Genomic DNA, 18977 nt, shown 5'->3' on the forward strand with positions numbered 1-18977 from the left:
ACGTGTGGACGGGCCTGCGCTTCCATGCCGGCTACTGGCTGTGGGTGAACGGGGATGCTCTGGAGTACCAGGCCGGGTTAGGGACCGGGGTGACGCTGCCCCAGTGCCCAGGCAGATACCACTGTGGGACCCTGGCCAAAGAAGAAGAGTACTGGGGAATCAGGGACTGTGAGGAGATGATGAACTTCCTCTGCTATAGAAAGTGATTTGACAACTGTCTAATCCAAGTCAATTTCGCCAGGTTTTGAAGGTTGAGTAGCACATTTTATTGCTGTGTGTACGAAGTGTATCTATTACTTATTCACTGTATGATAAATATACTGAACGTGTATATTCATAAATTAATCAAACTTTATTTTACTATCAGAAAATACATTAAGCTATACGTATATAAAGAAAAGGAAGACCCAATTGTTTCTGTTTGTGCATGCTTCATATTGTAGACTGAATATTATTGTCTCACAGAAGATACAGTAGACTTTGCTTATGCTGGCCTTTTACGAGGCTGGCACGCTACATTAGAGTTTACTTGATAACTGATAGCTGTAACTTGATAACTGTGTCCAGAGTTGCCATACATGCAATATGTCATCGGTGTGGGAGATGTGCTGTTCCTTTTCACGTAAAGGAACACGTTTTCCCCATCTTCTATAGCAGGGATGGGCAACTTTGATGGAGGTGGGGGCCACAAAGAAACAGAACTCATCATGTTTGCAGTTTTTAATATGACAACTGATGATCAATGGGCCCCACCCCTAGCGGTAATTGGACCATGCTTACTACACGTTTAGATAGCTGGCCGCTAGACTAATTTACCAATCTAATAATTTTTTGATGACATGGCTAATTCAGTGACTACTGATGCACAAACAAATTTCGAAATTGCACCTTGTGTATTCTATTATTCTAACTCTCAACAGTAAGTAGAGACCCCGACTGAGTTCCCCACCCAAAAATATTATTATTTTTATATTTTATTGGTCCGTGGGCCTACAAAAGGGGGGCCCAGTTGACCATCCCTGCTCTATAGCATGCACCAGCTGAGATACAGATAAACAGAACCGATAGGGCTGGCCACCTGCTTTCCCCCTTCCTTTCCTCCGTCTCGTCCTCTGTCTCGCTCCGGGGCCTACCCGCTCTGCATGGTAGCAGCCTCATCAGCATTCACTCAGGGGAGCACCTGCTGCTGCTGAGGTGGATGCTCCACCGTTATTGGATCGCTAATCTGTTCCTGGGAGGCCTTTCAGACCGGCGAACGCCGGAGGAAACGGTAATAAGCCATCTACAGGGGCCGTAATGATCAACTTTGAGAATGCAACAGCGGCCCAGACACGTTTGGGTTTGGGAGGAAAAAAGTTGAAAAGACAGTCGGTTTGTTGTCGGTTGCTTGCCAGCTAGGCCCGGCGCCTTCCGGAAGCACAGAGTTATTGTTTTTATTTGTAGACTGCTCCGGCTTTCACCCCCAATAAATCGCAGCACTCGATATTGTAGCGGGGATATTGTGGAGGAACCTGGCCTGCAAACCATCTGGTCTCTGTGTCTCACAAACTACTATGCCAATCTCCTGGAACATTAGTTGCTCTCTCAATGGTGATGATGATTGCAGTAGATATACAGTAGACTAGCTACCAGTGGAGAAAATGTATTTCTCAAATTTGGTTTCACTTTACTGTACCGAGGCTGTTCTGTACAAACCTCCAACTGTGACTCAAAACGATTAATTCTTGCAGTGAATTTGTTTTTGTCCTGCCAAGAAGTATCTTTTTGTTTGAAAGTTTGTTTCTTAAATCCTTTGTTGTTGTTGTTGTAATGAATTCTTTACAGTCATGCTTTTTTCCACCATACTTTAAATAACTTGTAGAAAATACACTTTATGACACTGTCATAAAGCATCATGACCATCCTGTGTAACTTTACTTGGACTAAGATAACACACTTTATGACAATGTCAAGAAGCATTATGACCATCATATTCATATAAGCCAGATAGGCCTATCCCGTACATGCCCTTATATCAATCATCAGTCAAAAAGAGGGTGTCTTGTCCTGCTCCTGAAATCTTCTTCTGTATTCATCCCAGTCATCAGAAACAGAGCATTGGGGTAGGTGCATGTCTGACATCAATGTGTGCGCAATTACAATGATAATTTAATATGGTCAATTTCTGAAAATGTTATATAACATAAACATACTGTTGACAAGTAGACTATGGTGTAATGGAATGTTTTGCCTTGTGTGGTAGGTTTTGTTGGTTTTGACACTCTTATGTAGGTGTCATAACCAGCCATAAAATAACGCAATATATGCCACAACAGGTCTAAATATATGTGTCATGACAGTGTTATGACCATATTATGACAAGTTATGTCAGCTGTTATGACATGGTTATGACGTATTATGACGCTGGGTGTCAAGTGTTACCCTCAATTCCTTTCTATATTGCTAGCCAGGCATTGAGTTACTTTGTCTCGCTAAACCTCATCAACAGTAATGATGGTGTATAATGAAAAGACGATGCCCCAGAAAAGATAATAATTCTAGGAGCGAGTTCATAGAGAAAGATACAATCAAACATCCAAGCGTTGAGCACAGAACAAAAAACTAAACATCAGATAATAAAGCAGATAGCTGTCATAAAACAGATTCTGCTTGGCCTAATGGCTGTATGTTTGGCTTTGAAACAGCATAGCCCATTGGTTCAGTAGTTATAAGAATCACAGGGTGCCCACCACATCTTTGATTCAGAGCTGTGATCAACACTGCAGAGCAGACATGGGCTGTAAAGCACTAGTGGTGTACTTAATGGCTCTCAATTGATGTTTCACTGAAAAGAGTGATGCATGCATCCTTAACAGTGTATTTTTTACGAGAAAAAAATGATGTAGCCTCCATCCTTTTGATCTCTCTCCAACCGCTGCCAGTCTTTAATGCCCCAAACCGAAATGGCCAATAAATGAATAGCGAACGTTAATAACACTTTTCCATTTGGGCTGACATCCACTGCTCTGTTGGCAGAGTACGGGGTGAATAATGGTTAATTCAGTATCGTTGAACAATGGTGAAGAGTAGCGCGGTGGTAAATGGCTTGTGGTCAAATGTCCAAGAGGAACAGATGGTGAATTAAAGTTGAGCTATGTTGCATGATGGTGAATGGAACATTGTAAAAAGTTACAGGTTTGGGATACGGATATACTGATACTCTCAGAACTGGCCATTTAGGAAGGAGGCTAAGTACAGTTGACAGAAACAGTGAATTATCATGAGCTCATCTTAACTTAGCTGGAAGGGTCAGGAGACATAAGAAATAGAAATCTTAACTTAGTAGATCAAAACTGATGATAACTATCAACCACATTAATAAGAGTTTGATTATTTGGACACACATCAGTGGATGCTTGGGAATATGTAAGGAAAAAAATGTTCACACAATTATTTTAAAAAACCAATTACTTTAGCTTACAGCAGATCAATCTTCTTAGCAAAGGCGATGTGATAAGCACAGTGAACAGAAGTATATTTTCCAATATAAAGAGATTGATGTGCATCTGAAGTCTAAGCTTGGTTTTCTCTCCATCATGTGGAGTTATCAGATCACTCATCATAATCGCTCCATCCCTTCCCAATTTTCTGGGTCGCTGGCAGATGCTCCTTAGCACAATGACCTTAAATCAGCATTTTATGAAGATAAAAGAGTTTGTGATCAAAGATTGAATCAAAAGGAGGCTCATCACATATTTCAGTTTCTGAAAGACTCAATTGCTTTACTTACTGATGTATAGACTGGTCCTGGATCAGTTGACAGCAAGGTGAAAGGGGCACAATACAAAGTGAGAAGGGGCCAAAGGAGCATAAGATGTGTGGCACAGAAGCAATCCTTGTTGCATAGAACATATTCAATTGAATTCCTGCTTTTGTAAGGTAATTGATAGCATCTGATATACATCTGAGCAAAATAGCTGGAGCATTACCGACTCGTGCTAACCATGTATAACACATATACTCAAGACATAATCCAGTATCTTCCCTTGTGTGATTTCATCCCATCCAAGGCCCTGTGCTTATTAAATACGAACATCATCCAGATACTGTAATCAACTGCATCATGAAATATGCATGGCACAACAAATGAGAGATGATATTGTGTGCAATCACAGCGCCTGTTTCATGAAGCAATTACATTTTGTGTAGCCTGTGAAAGGACGGAAGGAGACAGATGTTTTGCTTAGAAATGGCTAAAGTACAGGTCAGGTCCTATTTACTCTTTATGACCGCAACAGAGATGATGTTCTTTAAAACCTTGTTAAACTACCAAATGCAATACATTCAAAATCCCTGTTCAAATGCCTACTGGGGGTCTTGTCAAGAATAAACTGTGAAAACAGTGACCTCTATACAGTGGGGAAAATAAGTATTTAGTCAGCCACCAATTGTGCAAGTTCTCCCACTTAAAAAGATGAGAGAGGCCGGTAATTTTCATCATAGGTACACGTCAACTATGACAGACAAATTGAGAAGAGAAAAAATCCAGAAAATCACATTGTAGGATTTTTAATGACTTTATTAGCAAATTATGGTGGAAAATAAGTATTTGGTCACCTACAAACAAGCAAGATTTCTGGCTCTCACAGACCTGTAACTTCTTCTTTAAGAGGCTCCTCTGTCCTCCACTCGTTACCTGTATTAATGGCACCTGTTTGAACTTGTTATCAGTATAAAAGACACCTGTCCACAACCTCAAACAGTCACACTCCAAACTCCACTATGGTCAAGACCAAAGAGCTGTCAAAGGACACCAGAAACACAATTGTAGACCTGCACCAGGCTGGGAAGACTGAATCTGCAATTGGTAAGCAGCTTGGTTTGACGAAATCAACTGTGGGAGCAATTATTAGGAAATGGAAGACATACAAGACCACTGATAATCTCCCTCGATCTGGGGCTCCACACAAGATCTCACCCTGTGGGGTCAAAATGATCACAAGAACGGTGAGCAAAAATCCCACAACCACACGGGGGGACCTAGTGAATGACCTGCAGAGAGCTGGGACCAAAGTAACAAAGCCTACCATCAGTAACACACTACGCCGCCAGGGACTCAAATCCTGCAGTGCCAGACGTGTCCCCCTGCTTAAGCCAGTACATGTCCAGGCCCGTCTGAAGTTTGCTAGAGTGCATTTGGATGATCAAGAAGAGGATTGGGAGAATGTCATATGGTCAGATGAAACCAAAATATTACTCTTTGTTAAAAACTCAACTCGTCGTGTTTGGAGGACAAAGAATGCTGAGTTGCATCCAAAGAACACCATACATACTGTGAAGCATGGGGGTGGAAACATCATGCTTTGGGGCTGTTTTTCTGCAAAGGGACCAGGACGACTGATCTGTGTAAAGGAAAGAATGAATGGGGCCATGTATCATGAGATTTTGAGTGAAAACCTCCTTCCATCAGCAAGGGCATTGAAGATGAAACATGGCTGGGTCTTTCAGCATGACAATGATCCCAAACACACCGCCCGGGCAACGAAGGAGTGGCTTCGTAAGAAGCATTTCAAGGTCCTGGAGTGGCCTAGCCAGTCTCCAGATCTCAACCCCATAGAAAATCTTTGGAGGGAGTTGAAAGTCTGTGTTGCCCAGCGACAGCCCCAAAACATCACTGCTCTAGAGGAGATCTGCATGGAGGAATGCGCCAAAATACCAGCAACAGTGTGTGAAAACCTTGTGAAGACTTACAGAAAACGTTTGACCTGTGTCATTGCCAACAAAGGGTATATAACAAAGTATTGACCAAATACTTATTTTCCACCATAATTTGCAAATAAATTCATTAGAAATCCTACAATGTGATTTTCTGGATTTCTTTTTCTCATTTTGTCTGTCATAGTTGACGTGTACCTATGATGAAAATTACAGGTCTCTCTCATCTTTTTAAGTGGGAGAACTTGCACAATTGGTGGCTGACTAAATACTTTTTTCCCCACTGTATGTACAGTAGCATCATATGATTTAACAAAAACTACAAATTAAAGGACAATAATATATGTTGTGTACACAATTGATTTCAAATTGCCCTCAGGAGGGATGACAGAGCATTCCTTCATCCTTAAGTCATAGCTTTTCTTTCCCACAATTCCCAGGAGACAGTAAATACACTCCCCTCCATATTTATTTGGACAGTGAAGCATTTATTTTGTACATTTGGCTCTATACTCCAGCATTTTGGATTTGAGATCAAATATTTCATATGAAGTGACAGTACAGAATGTCACCTTTTATGTCAGGGTAATTTCACTTGTTAAAAAATAAATATCATAAGTATTTGGACAAATTCACTTACATGTAACTGTATTCAAGTAGTCAAAATTGTAGTATTTGGTCCCATATTCCTAGCACGCAATGACTACATCAAGCTTGAGACTCTACAAACTTGTTGGATGCATTTATTTTTTTGGTTGGGTTTCATTTCATGCTTTGCCCAATAGGAACTGAATGGTGAATAATGTCATATTGAAGTCATTTTTATTGTAAATAAGAATATAAAATGTTTCTGAACACTTCTACATGAATGTGGATGCTACCATAATTATTGATAATGAAGAATAATAATGAGTGAGAAAGTTAGAGGAACAAAGATCATACCACCCAAAAATGCTAACCTCCCCTGTTATTGGTAATGGAGAGAGGTAAGCATTTTTTGGGAGGTAGGATCATGGCCGGACAACCGCATTTGGGACCCCGGGGCACCGACCTCCAGCAAATTTCCTGCAATTACAGTATACACATTTTCCTATCATATGTTATCTGGGGGTCCTCTGACCTCCAGGGGGCACACACCCCCAAAAAACAAAAAAACAAAACCATTATGTGGTTAGGGGCCCCCTGGAGGTCGGGGGCCACAGGGCACGTGCCCTGCATGCCCGTTCGGTAATCCAGCCCTGGGTATGATCTCAAAATCCAAAATGCTGGGGTATAGAGCTAAATGTACACATTTTAGCTTCACTGTCCAAACAAATACTTAGGGGAGTTTATATCCTTGGTAAAATGAACTACTTGGAAAACTGGCAAAATGAGGCAAGCCAGTACCATGCTGTCAAATCTATCTATTTGTTGGTTAAAATTGTAGCTCGAGAGTCTGACTCCCTCCCTTAATATGCTCCAGGAAAAGCAGTGCATTTCTCGGCTCATTGGCTATCTCCCAGTCATTTCATCTCACCTAGCTAACTACGGTAAACAGAGAAAAAAGAGGGGGAGCAATACCCCTTCCTATTACTGTTCCTGTAATTTTCTCTTTCATAGAAAACACCTATCTAGTGGAGCCCATGAGATGAGTAAATGTTGGCCTGTGTTTTTTTTATAAGTGATCTTCAATTGTTTGGTTCATTTCAAAGTCAGTCGAAACCTTAAAGAGCACCTCTGATTCATAGAGTGTCTAAATCCCCTAGTACTAGAAGGTCATGTGACCACCTGGGTTAAGACAGGGATCAGACAGTTCCATATTAAACCTGCCTCCCTTCAAAATCAATTTGAGAGGCATAATTCTGAGCGGAAGGCAAATGCCAAATTGACATGCAGATCTCAGAGGATAAGGGAAACTGAAACATCCGTGGGCTGTATCTAATTACTGTTTGCAACAAGGATACCGTTAGCTCTACTCCATCCTATATACTGTATAAACAATCAGAATAGTGCATCAGTGGAGGCTGCTGACGGGAGGACGGCTCATAAAAATGGCTGGAACGGAGTGAATGGAATGGCATCAAACACATGGAAACCATGTTTTTGATGTTGTTGATACCTTTCCACCTATTTCACTCCAGCCATTACCACGTGCCCGTCCTCCCCAATTAAGGTGTCACCAACCTCCTGTGTAGTGCATATCCTATTGGAGTGAACAAATTAGTATTCAAATGGAACATTGTCGTCCACTGAGCTGCAATATTGTTTTGTTCACAGTCTCACAGCATGGAAACAGACTAGAACTGACAATGTGAACAAGGTTACTAAATGTAGCACGTCCTTCCAACCATCCATAATCCTTCAGTGTGGCATCTGGGGGCTATAGTGGTCTGTACATGGCTTCAGATATGTAAAGTAACGTGTGGACCAAGCCTCCTCCGCCTCATCCTCCCTTTCTCTGCCTCTCGACCCCTAACCCAGGCCCGTCATGAGTTTGGAACCGTGCTGTGTTCTAGGAGGATTTAAAAAAACTATTAAGAGCTTAAATGGTTCTAATGGCATGCTGAGCCTGACCTCCCCTTCTAAATGGCACAGGACCAGATACATAATGTATGTGGTGTGGGTGTGACATAACAGCTTACACATAATGGAAATATAGGAGCAGATTCAACTACTAATATTGGAAAAAGGGCACTTGCCAAATTTTAACACAGGGAGGCAGAGAGGGGACCACTCGTTCCCCCTGAAGCCCCTCTCTTGTATGACTACTGCAGCAGAAATCCAATCATCCACTTGACCAGGGGAGCTGGGAGCTTTCCGCCTCCAGTGGCCAGGTTGGCAAACCAGCAAAGGCCCTTCAGCAGAACCCAATTATACCCGAGACCCGTGAGATGCTCTCGGAGTTTGGAGCTCTTCCCTTCCCACAGCCAACAGTGGTGTGGTGGCCTATGCTCAGTAGGCTGCTCATGTGCTGCCGATCCACACACCAACACAGAGTCGGTGTTCAGTCTAGCCGGGTGGAGGCAGGGCTTCAGAAAACAAAGTGGGCTGCGGCTGCTGATGCTGCTGATGTGGTGGAATCGTGGTGCGCTTGCCTCCTCTTTATCTCTTGTCCCAGATTGGCTGCCGAACACCGTGATACCAGCTCTACGAGCTCCAGGACATGTTAAAGGGAAACCTTTGTCCTAAAGGTCCTCACATACTGTCTAAAGCACTTAAAGAAAGATCCCCACATAATCAGCCAATGGATGATATTGGTAAAGCTAATGGACTGAGTTGATGTAGCTGCGTTCCTTAGACATCGTGTTGCTCACAATTCTTCAGATGGCGGTAGCTCACCTCATCAACCTCGGATGTGTTTGTGGTTTTGGCGTGATAGCCGTTTGGCTCCGCTCTGACACATTCACATCACGTCACACGCTATTTAATTGTTAAACCATTCACATACTATACAAACAATCAATTTGACTCTGTACCATCATAAATCACTGGCATTGAACGTACCCTGGTATACAACATGGTGTTGTGTCTAGCTAGCCTATTTTATGACTGTGTCTAATCGAATAAAATATAAAAATGGTAACACTGTCAATGTGGTTGACTGACTGTGTGCTGCTGTCACATCTGGGCCTTGGAAAGCACAAGCAGGATTGGAGCCATGTGTGACTGTCATAGCTAAAGAGATTATCTAGTGATCCAATAAACTCTGGACGGCAATGACAAAGATGATCAGGGCCCAGCATTGAGTGAGACGGATGAAATGTGCAGTTGCATTTGTTAGTGACTCTCTATAGAGGAGGACAGCACAGGTCAAATCACATCAGTGTGAAAACATCGGAGACGCTAGGAGAATGAAAATCACTAATGGAAATGTGAGGAATTGTATTATAGCTGTACTGTGGCTCATATTAAGACTACACTACACAAGACCAGTACCTTTTTTGTTGTTGCATGTTATACCAACACAATTGACATTACCAGCAGAAACACATAGAGTCCATTGGTAAAACTAGTGAACCATTGCTTTAGGCAGAATATAGTCCCACATTAACGTGGTCACAAAAATAATGTATAGCCAACAGACTCAGGTACAGTGGCTTGCGAAAGTATTCACCCCCCTTGGCATTTTTCCTATTTTGTTGCCTTACAACCTGGAATTAAAATGGATTTTTGGGGGGTTTGTATCATTTGATTTACACAACATGCCTACCATTTTGAAGATGCAAAATATATTTTTGAGAAATAAGACCAAAAAACTGAAAACTTAAGCATGCATAACTATTCACCCCCACCCAAAGTCAATACTTTGTAGAGCCACCTTTTGCAGCAGTCACAGCTGAAAGTCTCTTGGGTTATGTCTCTATAAGCTTGGCACATCTAGCCACTGGGATTTTTGCCCATTCTTCAAGGCAAAACTGCTCCAGCTCCTTCAAGTTGGATGGGTTCCGCTGGTGTACAGCAATCTTTAAGTCATACCAAAGATTCTCAATTGGATTGAGGTCTGGGCTTTGACTAGGCCATTCCAAGACATTTAAATGTTTCCCCTTAAACCACTCGAGTGTTGCTTTAGCAGTATGCTTAGGGTCATTGTCCTGCTGGAAGGTGACCCTCCGTCCCAGTCTTAAATCTCTGGAAGACTGAAACAGGTTTCCCTCAAGAATTCTGACCGGTTTCCCAGTCCCTGCCGATGAAAAACATCCCCACAGCATGATGCTGCCACTACCATGCTTCACTGTGGGGATGGTGTTCTCGGGGTGATGAGAGGTGTTGGGTTTGCGCCAGACATAGCGTTTTCCTTGATGGCCAAAAAGCTCCATTTTAGTCTCATCTGACCAGAGTACCTTCTTCCATATGTTTGGGGAGTCTCCCACATGCCTTTTGGCGAACACCAAACGTGTTTGTTTATTTTTTCTTTAAGCAATGGCTTTTTTCTTGGCACTCTTCCGTAAAGCCCAGCTCTGTGGAGTGTACGGCTTAAAGTGGTCCTATGGACAGATACACCAATCTCCGCTGTGGAGCTTTGCAGCTCCTTCAGGGTTATATTTGGTCTCTTTGTTGCCTCTCTGATTAATGCCCTCCTTGCCTGGTCCGTGAGTTTTGGTGAGCGGCCCTCTCTTGGCAGGTTTGATGTGGTGCCAGATTATTTCAATTTTTTAATAATGGATTTAATGGTGCTCCGTGGGATGTTCAAAGATTCTGATATTTTTTTATAACCCAACCCTGATCTGTACTTCTCCACAACTTTGTCCCTGACCTGTTTGGAGATCTCCTTGGTCTTCATGGTGCTGCTTGCTTGGTGGTGCCTCTTGCTTAGTGGTGTTGCAGACTCTGGGGCCTTTCAGAACAGGTGTATATATACTGAGATCATGTGACAGATCATGTGACACTTAGATTGCACACAGGTGGACTAATTATGTGACTTCTGAAGGTAATTGGTTGCACCAGATCTTATTTAGGGGCTTCATAGCAAAGGGGGTGAATACATATGCACGCACCACTTTTCCATTATTTATGTTTTTGCATTTTTTTAAACAAGTTATTTTTTTCATTTCACTTCACCAATTTCGACTATTTTGTGTATGTCCATTACATGAAATCCAAATAAAAATCTATTTAAATTACAGGTTGTAATGCAACAGAATAGGAAAAACGCCAAGGGGGTTGAATACTTTTGCAAGGCACACAGAAAAAAGGTGCTATCTAGAACCTAAAAGGGTTCTCCGGCTATCCCCATAGGATAACCCTTTGAAGAACACTTTTTGGTTGTAGATAGAACCCTATTGGGTTCCATGTAGAACCCTTTACCCAAGAGGGTTCTACATGGAACCCAAAAAGAGTTCTACCTGGAACCAAAAAGGGTTCTCCTATGGCGACAGCCAAATAACCCTTTTTTCTAAGAATAGTACAGGTAAATGACACTCTTGGTCATATTAATTAAAATGTGAGGGGTAAACTGTATTTATTGTAAACAGCCGAGGACACTTTACAGGCAGAGTTCAGGCTCCTGATAGGCCCCTTACTTAACCAACTTGCCATATAGCAGGCTTTTAAAAGGCCTTCAACTAAAACAACCCCAAACACTGACCCAATATACACACATCCACAAGGTGTTAATAAAATGGCAGCTGTTTCAAGATGATTCTGTTTGGACAAAACAACATTGGCATTTGACAAGCTTCCCCTGAGAATAAAAAAAAAAAAGTTTACCGTGAGCATGCAGCTTTTAAATTGTGTTGATAAGAAAAACAACAAATGCTGAAGTGCACATGACCTGGGAACAGTGTATTATGCTATTTTGCGATCCACATTTCTATTGCTCTCTTATCGATGCCATACATCACTGTCACATAGTGTTTATCCCGTGAATGGAACTATTAACCGTGTAGATTCTTATAAATAACATTCCACCACAGCACACAAATGTAATTAAGAATATGTAGCTCTTGGCTATTATATTATACCTGTGGTGTAAAAGGGCATTCAATATTCCATTCCATTAGAACTGTGGCGGTACACTGTTGCATTGTTCTGAAGTGCATATTTCAAAGGATCAATTTCTCAAGACAAATACATCCAATATCCTTGATGTAGACCTACATGTTCCCTATACGAATGGAACAACATATAACATGAATCTTAAGCAATGTCACGCTCGTCTAAGGAGGAGGACCAATGCGCAGCGTTGAAGGTGAACATATTTATATTTATTTAATGATCACACGATCAAAACAACAAACGAAAAACGTGACGTCTATGGTTTAAACACAAACCAACACGAACAAGAAACCACAAACACAACGTGAAAGACAGACAGTTAAATATGGCTCCCAATCAGAGACACCCAGCTGACACTCGTTGCCTCTGATTGGGAGTCACTCAGACCAACATAGAAAATCAAACATAGAATTACACACCCTGGCTCAACATAACATTGTCCCCAGAGCCAGGGCGTGACAGTACCCCCCCCTAAAGGCGCGGACTCCGACCGCGCCAACTAAATCCCACAGGGAAGGGACCGGGTGGGCACTCCGCCTAGGCGGCGGATCCGGCTCCGGACATGACCCAGGCACGGGTTGTGCTGGACTGACGACGCGCACCCCTGGCTTGGTGCGTGGAGGAGGAACGGGCCTTACCAGGCTGACGACGCACACCGTAGGCTTGGTGCGTGGAGCAGGGACAGGCCGGACTGGGCTGACGAAGCACACCACTGACTTGATGCGGGGAGCAGGAACGGGCCGAGCCGGGCTGACGAAGCGCACCACTGCCTTGGCGCGGGGAGCAGGAATGGACCGGACCGGGCTGACGAAGCGCACCCCTATCTTGGTGCGGGGAGCAGGAATGGGCCGGACCGGGCTGACGACGCGCACCACTGACTTGGTGCGGGAAGCAGGAATGGGCCGGACCGGGCTGACAACGCGCCCCACTGACTTGGTGCGGGGAGCAGGAATGGGCCGGACCGGGCTGACGACGCGCACCACTGACTTGGTGCGGGGAGCAGGAACGGGCCGAACCGGGCTGACGACGCACACCACTGACTTGGTGCGGGGAGCAGGAATGGGCCAGACCGGGCTGACGACGCGCACCACTGACTTGGGGCGGGGAGCAGGAACGGGCCGCGCCGAGCTGACGAAACGCACCACTGACTTGGTGGGAGTGGCAGGAACAGGCCGGACCGTACTGGGAACACACACCACTGGCCCTACTTGAGGATCGGGAACAGGCCGGACCGGACTGGCAACACACGCCAGTACCTCTCACCGTGCCTCTACAACCTCCTTCCCCCTGGTGACCAGTGACTCCCGTAACCTGGCGGCCTCCTCTGCCAACCCGCTGGACCGCTCTATCGCGGCCTCCTGCTGCCCCGACGTCGTGAGCCCCCCCAAAAAAAAATTCCGGGGGTCTCTCCTCCCCGTGGGCCAGGCCTCCATCGTTCTCGCCCAACTCTCGCTCCTCTGTCTCCAACTCTCGCCACTCAGCTCCTCAATGGGCTTGACCCAGTCGAAGCTCCTCCTCAACTGGTCCCAAGTCCACCCTCTCTGCTCCTCACTAGGCTTGACCCAGTCGAGGCTGCCACGGAGATCTGCCAGCGATGGCTCCTGGACACGCTGCTTGGTCTGGTTTAGGTGGTTTCTTCTGTCACGCTCGTCTAAGGAGGAGGACCAATGCGCAGCGTTGAAGGTGAACATATTTATATTTATTTAATGATCACACGATCAAAACAACAAACGAAAAACGTGACGTCTATGGTTTAAACACAAACCAACACGAACAAGAAACCACAAACACAACGTGAAAGACAGACAGTTAAATATGGCTCCCAATCAGAGACACCCAGCTGACACTCGTTGCCTCTGATTGGGAGTCACTCAGACCAACATAGAACATCAAACATAGAATTACACACCATGGCTCAACATAACATTGTCCCCAGAGCCAGGGCGTGACAAGCAAGTAACAAGTGGAGAGAAGGGCCTGCCATAAACACACAATCAAATGCCCCTCAAAGAGGTAATACATAGGGTACACTGGTGCTTCTCCTCACCCGTGTCAATGGGACATGGCTTACGGTAAAAGATAAGTAGCTATTTATAGATAGGAGGGTTTGTGATATGACCTGGATCGTTACACGTTTAATATTGCAATACATTCGACGGAAGTCAGTGCATCTAAAAAATGCACAGGATGTTTCCTAAGGCAAATCGTTGCTTCCCGTCGACCACCATTGTTAACGTAAGGGAATCTGCAACCAAGGCTTTAAGGGGGTTCCTATTACACTTGACCACCACTGTTAACATAAGGGAATCTGCAACCAAGGCTTTAAGGGGGTTCCTATTACACTTGACCACCACTGTTAACATAAGGGAATCTGCAACCAAGGCTTTTAGGGGGTTCCTATTACACTTGACCGATGCATGGCCTCCTGGCAGCACAAGGCTACTGTTTTGACTTACTATTTATCTAGATCTAACGTAATGCAAAGGTGAACATAGATGCTGTAGGGTACAGCCAGGAGAAATATGGTGCTTTCGCTTTGATTATAGCCCATGATTGCTATTGAAGGAACCGTAATCTTTCAATGCAGCAGGGAAGAATAGGAAATTATGATAAGTATGAGATTATTGAGATTAGTCAATATGACAGTGTTTAGATGGACCAAATCAATTCAGCATCTCATTCCCTTATACATATAAAGAGCCCTCCTCTCATCCACAACCTTCATTGCTCTCCTCATTTCAAGCTTCCATCTGTCCGAGACATCTATTATTATATGTCATTGTTTCATTGAGATTCAACTGCATTTCTTGTCAAATGAGATAAATGGGGCACTGAGGATGTTTGAAATTAAATGGGACATTTTTTTTCACCCGTAAAATATCAGTTACTGGTAGGATGCCAGAACGCAGGCTTAAATGAGGGAATTTTGGCAGGACCGGGGGAATTAACGACCAGGCACTGTAAGGTCGAGAGATAGAGAGAGGCTGCACTTACACAAGATGGACTGTGCTTCTTGCTACAGCATTAGTCACTGACAAGCAAGTGTGTGAAAAGTATTGATGTAGCAACTTCAAACAGCAGTGTAATTCCAAAAGAGGATCAGTCACACAGTGAAAAAGCCTTTGAGATCTATGGCATTTCGCCCCACAAAGGCTCTGTCAGAATACATCTCTGCCAATGGATTTCCCGAGGTTTAGAAGCACGGTTCACAGCATGGCAAGACGCTGCAGCTTGAATGGTCACCTATTGGCTACAATCAACAGTTCTAAAAACGGAGGAGGTTCAGTCTTGCTTTGATTTACTTTGTCACGCTTGTGTATACTACACCTAAATGGTACACAGTGGTGATACTCCAGTCCTGGACAGTGAACAAATCAAAGACCTACTGTTGGCTATGCAACATTTGCTGTCCACATGCAGTTATTGGCTTGTGTGCAAGGTCATTGTAGTAGAGCTCGTGCATTGAACTGACTCACTGCAATCAGATGCCTCTATTGATCAACGCTGCTCCTCCTCTCCTTCCCTCTGATATAATTAAAAACGGCTTTTTCACATACATTTTCAACCCAATAGTGTGGTGCGGCTGGTGCACCATCATGTCAATAAACAGATGCTATCATCACAACGTAAAATGAAAATCAATATGTAAAAAGTCATTATACTGTAGCCTATGCACAGTCGATATTAAGAAACTGTAGGCTGTTTATGCTAAACCATTCATAATTAATATGTTTATGATTTGAATATGATGAATCCTTGCCTCCCTAGGCTTATAGGTTTTGCACTTGGTGAGGGAGATTCTGAGTAGAATATACTGTTAGTGTAGCCTATGTGTGGTATTCAAAACAGTAGCTGATTGTAATGTCTGTCCCTATTCTGAACACCCTGTAGTATGTGGATGACATACAGTAAATGCTAGTGGACTTGTTCCCATCGCACGTGCTCAGTATGATAGCCTCTATCAACAAACAACAATATGACATGAAGTTCAAAATGAGATAAACATGTCGGCTAGCCTTGCGCAATTCACTTCAAGCGCAGTAATAAAAAGTGTTTCAACTCATAGTTATTTGGTTCGCGTAGCATCAAAGCCGTAGGCTACATCAAATCTGCTGGCAATCCTGAACCACAAAACATCGCAGCATCACTGCTGATGTGAGACGCACTCTTCAATACAGAACAATCCTTTGGAGTCCGGACGGTCCATCAGAGGGCAAAGCTAATAGGGCAACAACAAACAACAGACGATGCATTTCTAAACACAAAGATGCAGCGACCGAATTATTTGCACTGTCACTATCAAATGATTCTAATCTAACCACAAAGTAGTCGCATGTACGGAATAAAAATACTTCGTTTGCCTGAATGACGACGAAAGCTTGTACCAAGAATTCAGTAAGCTGTTGCGGGCTATCGCTACTGGACAAAGCACAAATAGACGAAATAATCAGTTTACACAGCATTTGAACCTACCGGTCTCGTTGTCTACATCCCACCAAGACAAGTGGTGCTGATACTGTGTCTGTCCTGCGCCGGGCTCCGCATCTGATCTCACCGCGAGAAAAGAGTGGGGGAGACCTGATAGTGACTGTATGCGGTACTGCAGCTGACAAGAGAGCTGTCCAATCAGGATCATCTGCGAAATGAATAGTAGCCAATCAATCCGTCTGGAAGTGAAGATGGTACTTTCTTTAGCAAGGTTGACTGACATTGCTGCTAAACACATTTGCCATGCATGACCGATGTCTTCAAGGAATTGCACAGCAAAAGCCGATAAGTTTGAGGTAGGCTAATATATTTAATGAAATTTGTATTTTTTGTAGAGTTTGCATGGATATGATGCTGCTCATAACAGACAATTGAGATTATACAGTTTTAGGCTAAATTAACTCATGACTCAACTTCACAGTGTGGCCATTTCGCTTAGCTACTTATAAAAGTCTTACTAAATTGGGATAGAAAAAAACTGCTAGTAAGGGTGACAGAGCCCTACAGTGTCTTCAGAAAGTATTCACACCCCTTAACTTTTTCAACATTTTGTTGTGTTACAGCCTGCATTTAAAATAGATGAAATTTATATTTTGTGACAGATCTACACACAATACCCCATCATGTCAAAGTGGAATTTTGTTTGTAGAAACATTTTGAAATTAATAAAAAATGTAAAGCTGAAATGTCTTGAGTCAATAAGTATTCAACCCCTTTGTTATGGCAAGCCTAAATAAGTTCAGAAGTAAAAATGTGCTTAAAAATCGCATAATGGAAAAAAATGTATGCACTCTGGATAAGAGCGTCTGCTAAATGACTAAAATGTAAATGTATAATAAGTTGCATGGACTCATTCCGTGTTCAATAATAGTGGGTAACATGATTTTTGAATAACTACCCCATCTCTATACCTCAACACATACAATTATCTGTAAGGTCCCTCAATCGAGTAGTGAATTTCAAGCACAGATTCAACCACAAAGAGTAGGCAGGATTTTAAATGCTTTGCAAAGAAGGGCACCGATTTGGTAGATGTGTAAACATTTAATAAAAAATAAATTTAAAAAAACAGACACTGAATATCCCTTTGAGCATGGTGAAGTTATTAATTAGCCTTTGCATGGTGTATCAATACACCCAGTCACTACAAAGATACAGGTGTCCTTCCTAACTCAGTTGCCGGAGAGGAAGGAAACTGCTCAGGGATTTCACCATGAGGCCAATGGTGATTTTAAAACAGTTACAGAATTTAATGGTTGAAATATGAGAAAACTGAGGATGGATCAACAACATTGTAGTGAAAAGAAGGAAGCCTGTACAGAATGGAAATATTCCAAAACATGCATCCTGTTTGCAACAAGACACTTAAGTAATACTGCAAAAAATGTGGCAAAGAAATTCACTTTTTGCCCTGAATACAAAGCGCTATGTTTGGGGCAAATCCAACACAACACATAACTGAGTACCACTCTGGTGGTGGCTGCATCATGTAATGGGTATGCTTGTCATCGGCAAGGACTAAGAAGCTTTTTAGGATAAAAATAAACAGAATACAGCTATAAGCACAGGCAAAATCCTAGAGAAAAACCTGGTTCAGTATGCTTTCCAACAGACACTGGGAGACGAATTCACCTTTCAGCAGGACAATAACCTAAAACACAAGGCCAAATCTACACTGGAGTTGCTTACCAAGATGACATTGAATGTTCCTGAGTGGCCTAGTTACAGTTTTGACTTAAATCGGCTTGAAAATCTATGGCGAGACTTGAAAATGGCTAGTCTAGCAATGATCAACAATCAACTTGACAGAGCTTGAAGTATTTTATAAAGAATAATGGGCAAATATTGTACAATCCAGGTGTGCAAAGCTCTTAGAGACTTACCCCAAAAGACTCACAGCTGTAATCACTGCCAAAGGTGATTCTAACATGTATTGAATCAGTGGTATGAATACTTACGTAAATTAGATATTTCTGTACTTCATTTTCAATAAATTAGCAAATATGTCTAAAAACTTTTTCACTTTGGGGTATGGGGTATTGAGAGAGAGAAAAAAACATTTTGAATTCAGGCTGTAACACAACAAAATGTGGAATAAGTCAAGTGGTATTAATTCTTTGTGAAGGCACTGTACATTTTAAAATATGTATTCCTCCTACAACCCTCTGGCTCCCTCAATGGAAATCAATATGGCTCTAACAAGAGATCTCAGCTGGCCAACCATACAGACCGTAGACCAAACTACACCTCTACACACAATCTTTACCCTAATATCTCTTCCCCCACTGATAAAAAAGTCATTTACCAGAGACATGTAAAGT

The 18977-nt window shown here is 42.9% G+C and overlaps 1 protein-coding gene across 1 annotated transcript in view; it reads right to left on the reverse strand.

Moving 5' to 3' along the window:
* Nucleotides 1-16711, reverse strand: part of LOC311116817 (beta-1,3-galactosyltransferase 1) — a 121424-nt gene extending 104713 nt beyond the window's left edge. Inside the window, exon 1 of the mRNA XM_084191852.1 lies at nucleotides 16642-16711. The gene's annotated coding sequence lies outside the window, so the exon portion shown is untranslated. The remainder of the gene's footprint in view (nucleotides 1-16641) is intronic.
* Between the last annotated feature and the right edge of the window lie 2266 nt (nucleotides 16712-18977).

The sequence above is a fragment of the Coregonus lavaretus genome, assembly GCF_964263955.1.
Source record: "Coregonus lavaretus genome assembly, contig: HAP1_SCAFFOLD_864, whole genome shotgun sequence".
Classification (NCBI taxonomy): domain Eukaryota; kingdom Metazoa; phylum Chordata; class Actinopteri; order Salmoniformes; family Salmonidae; genus Coregonus; species Coregonus lavaretus.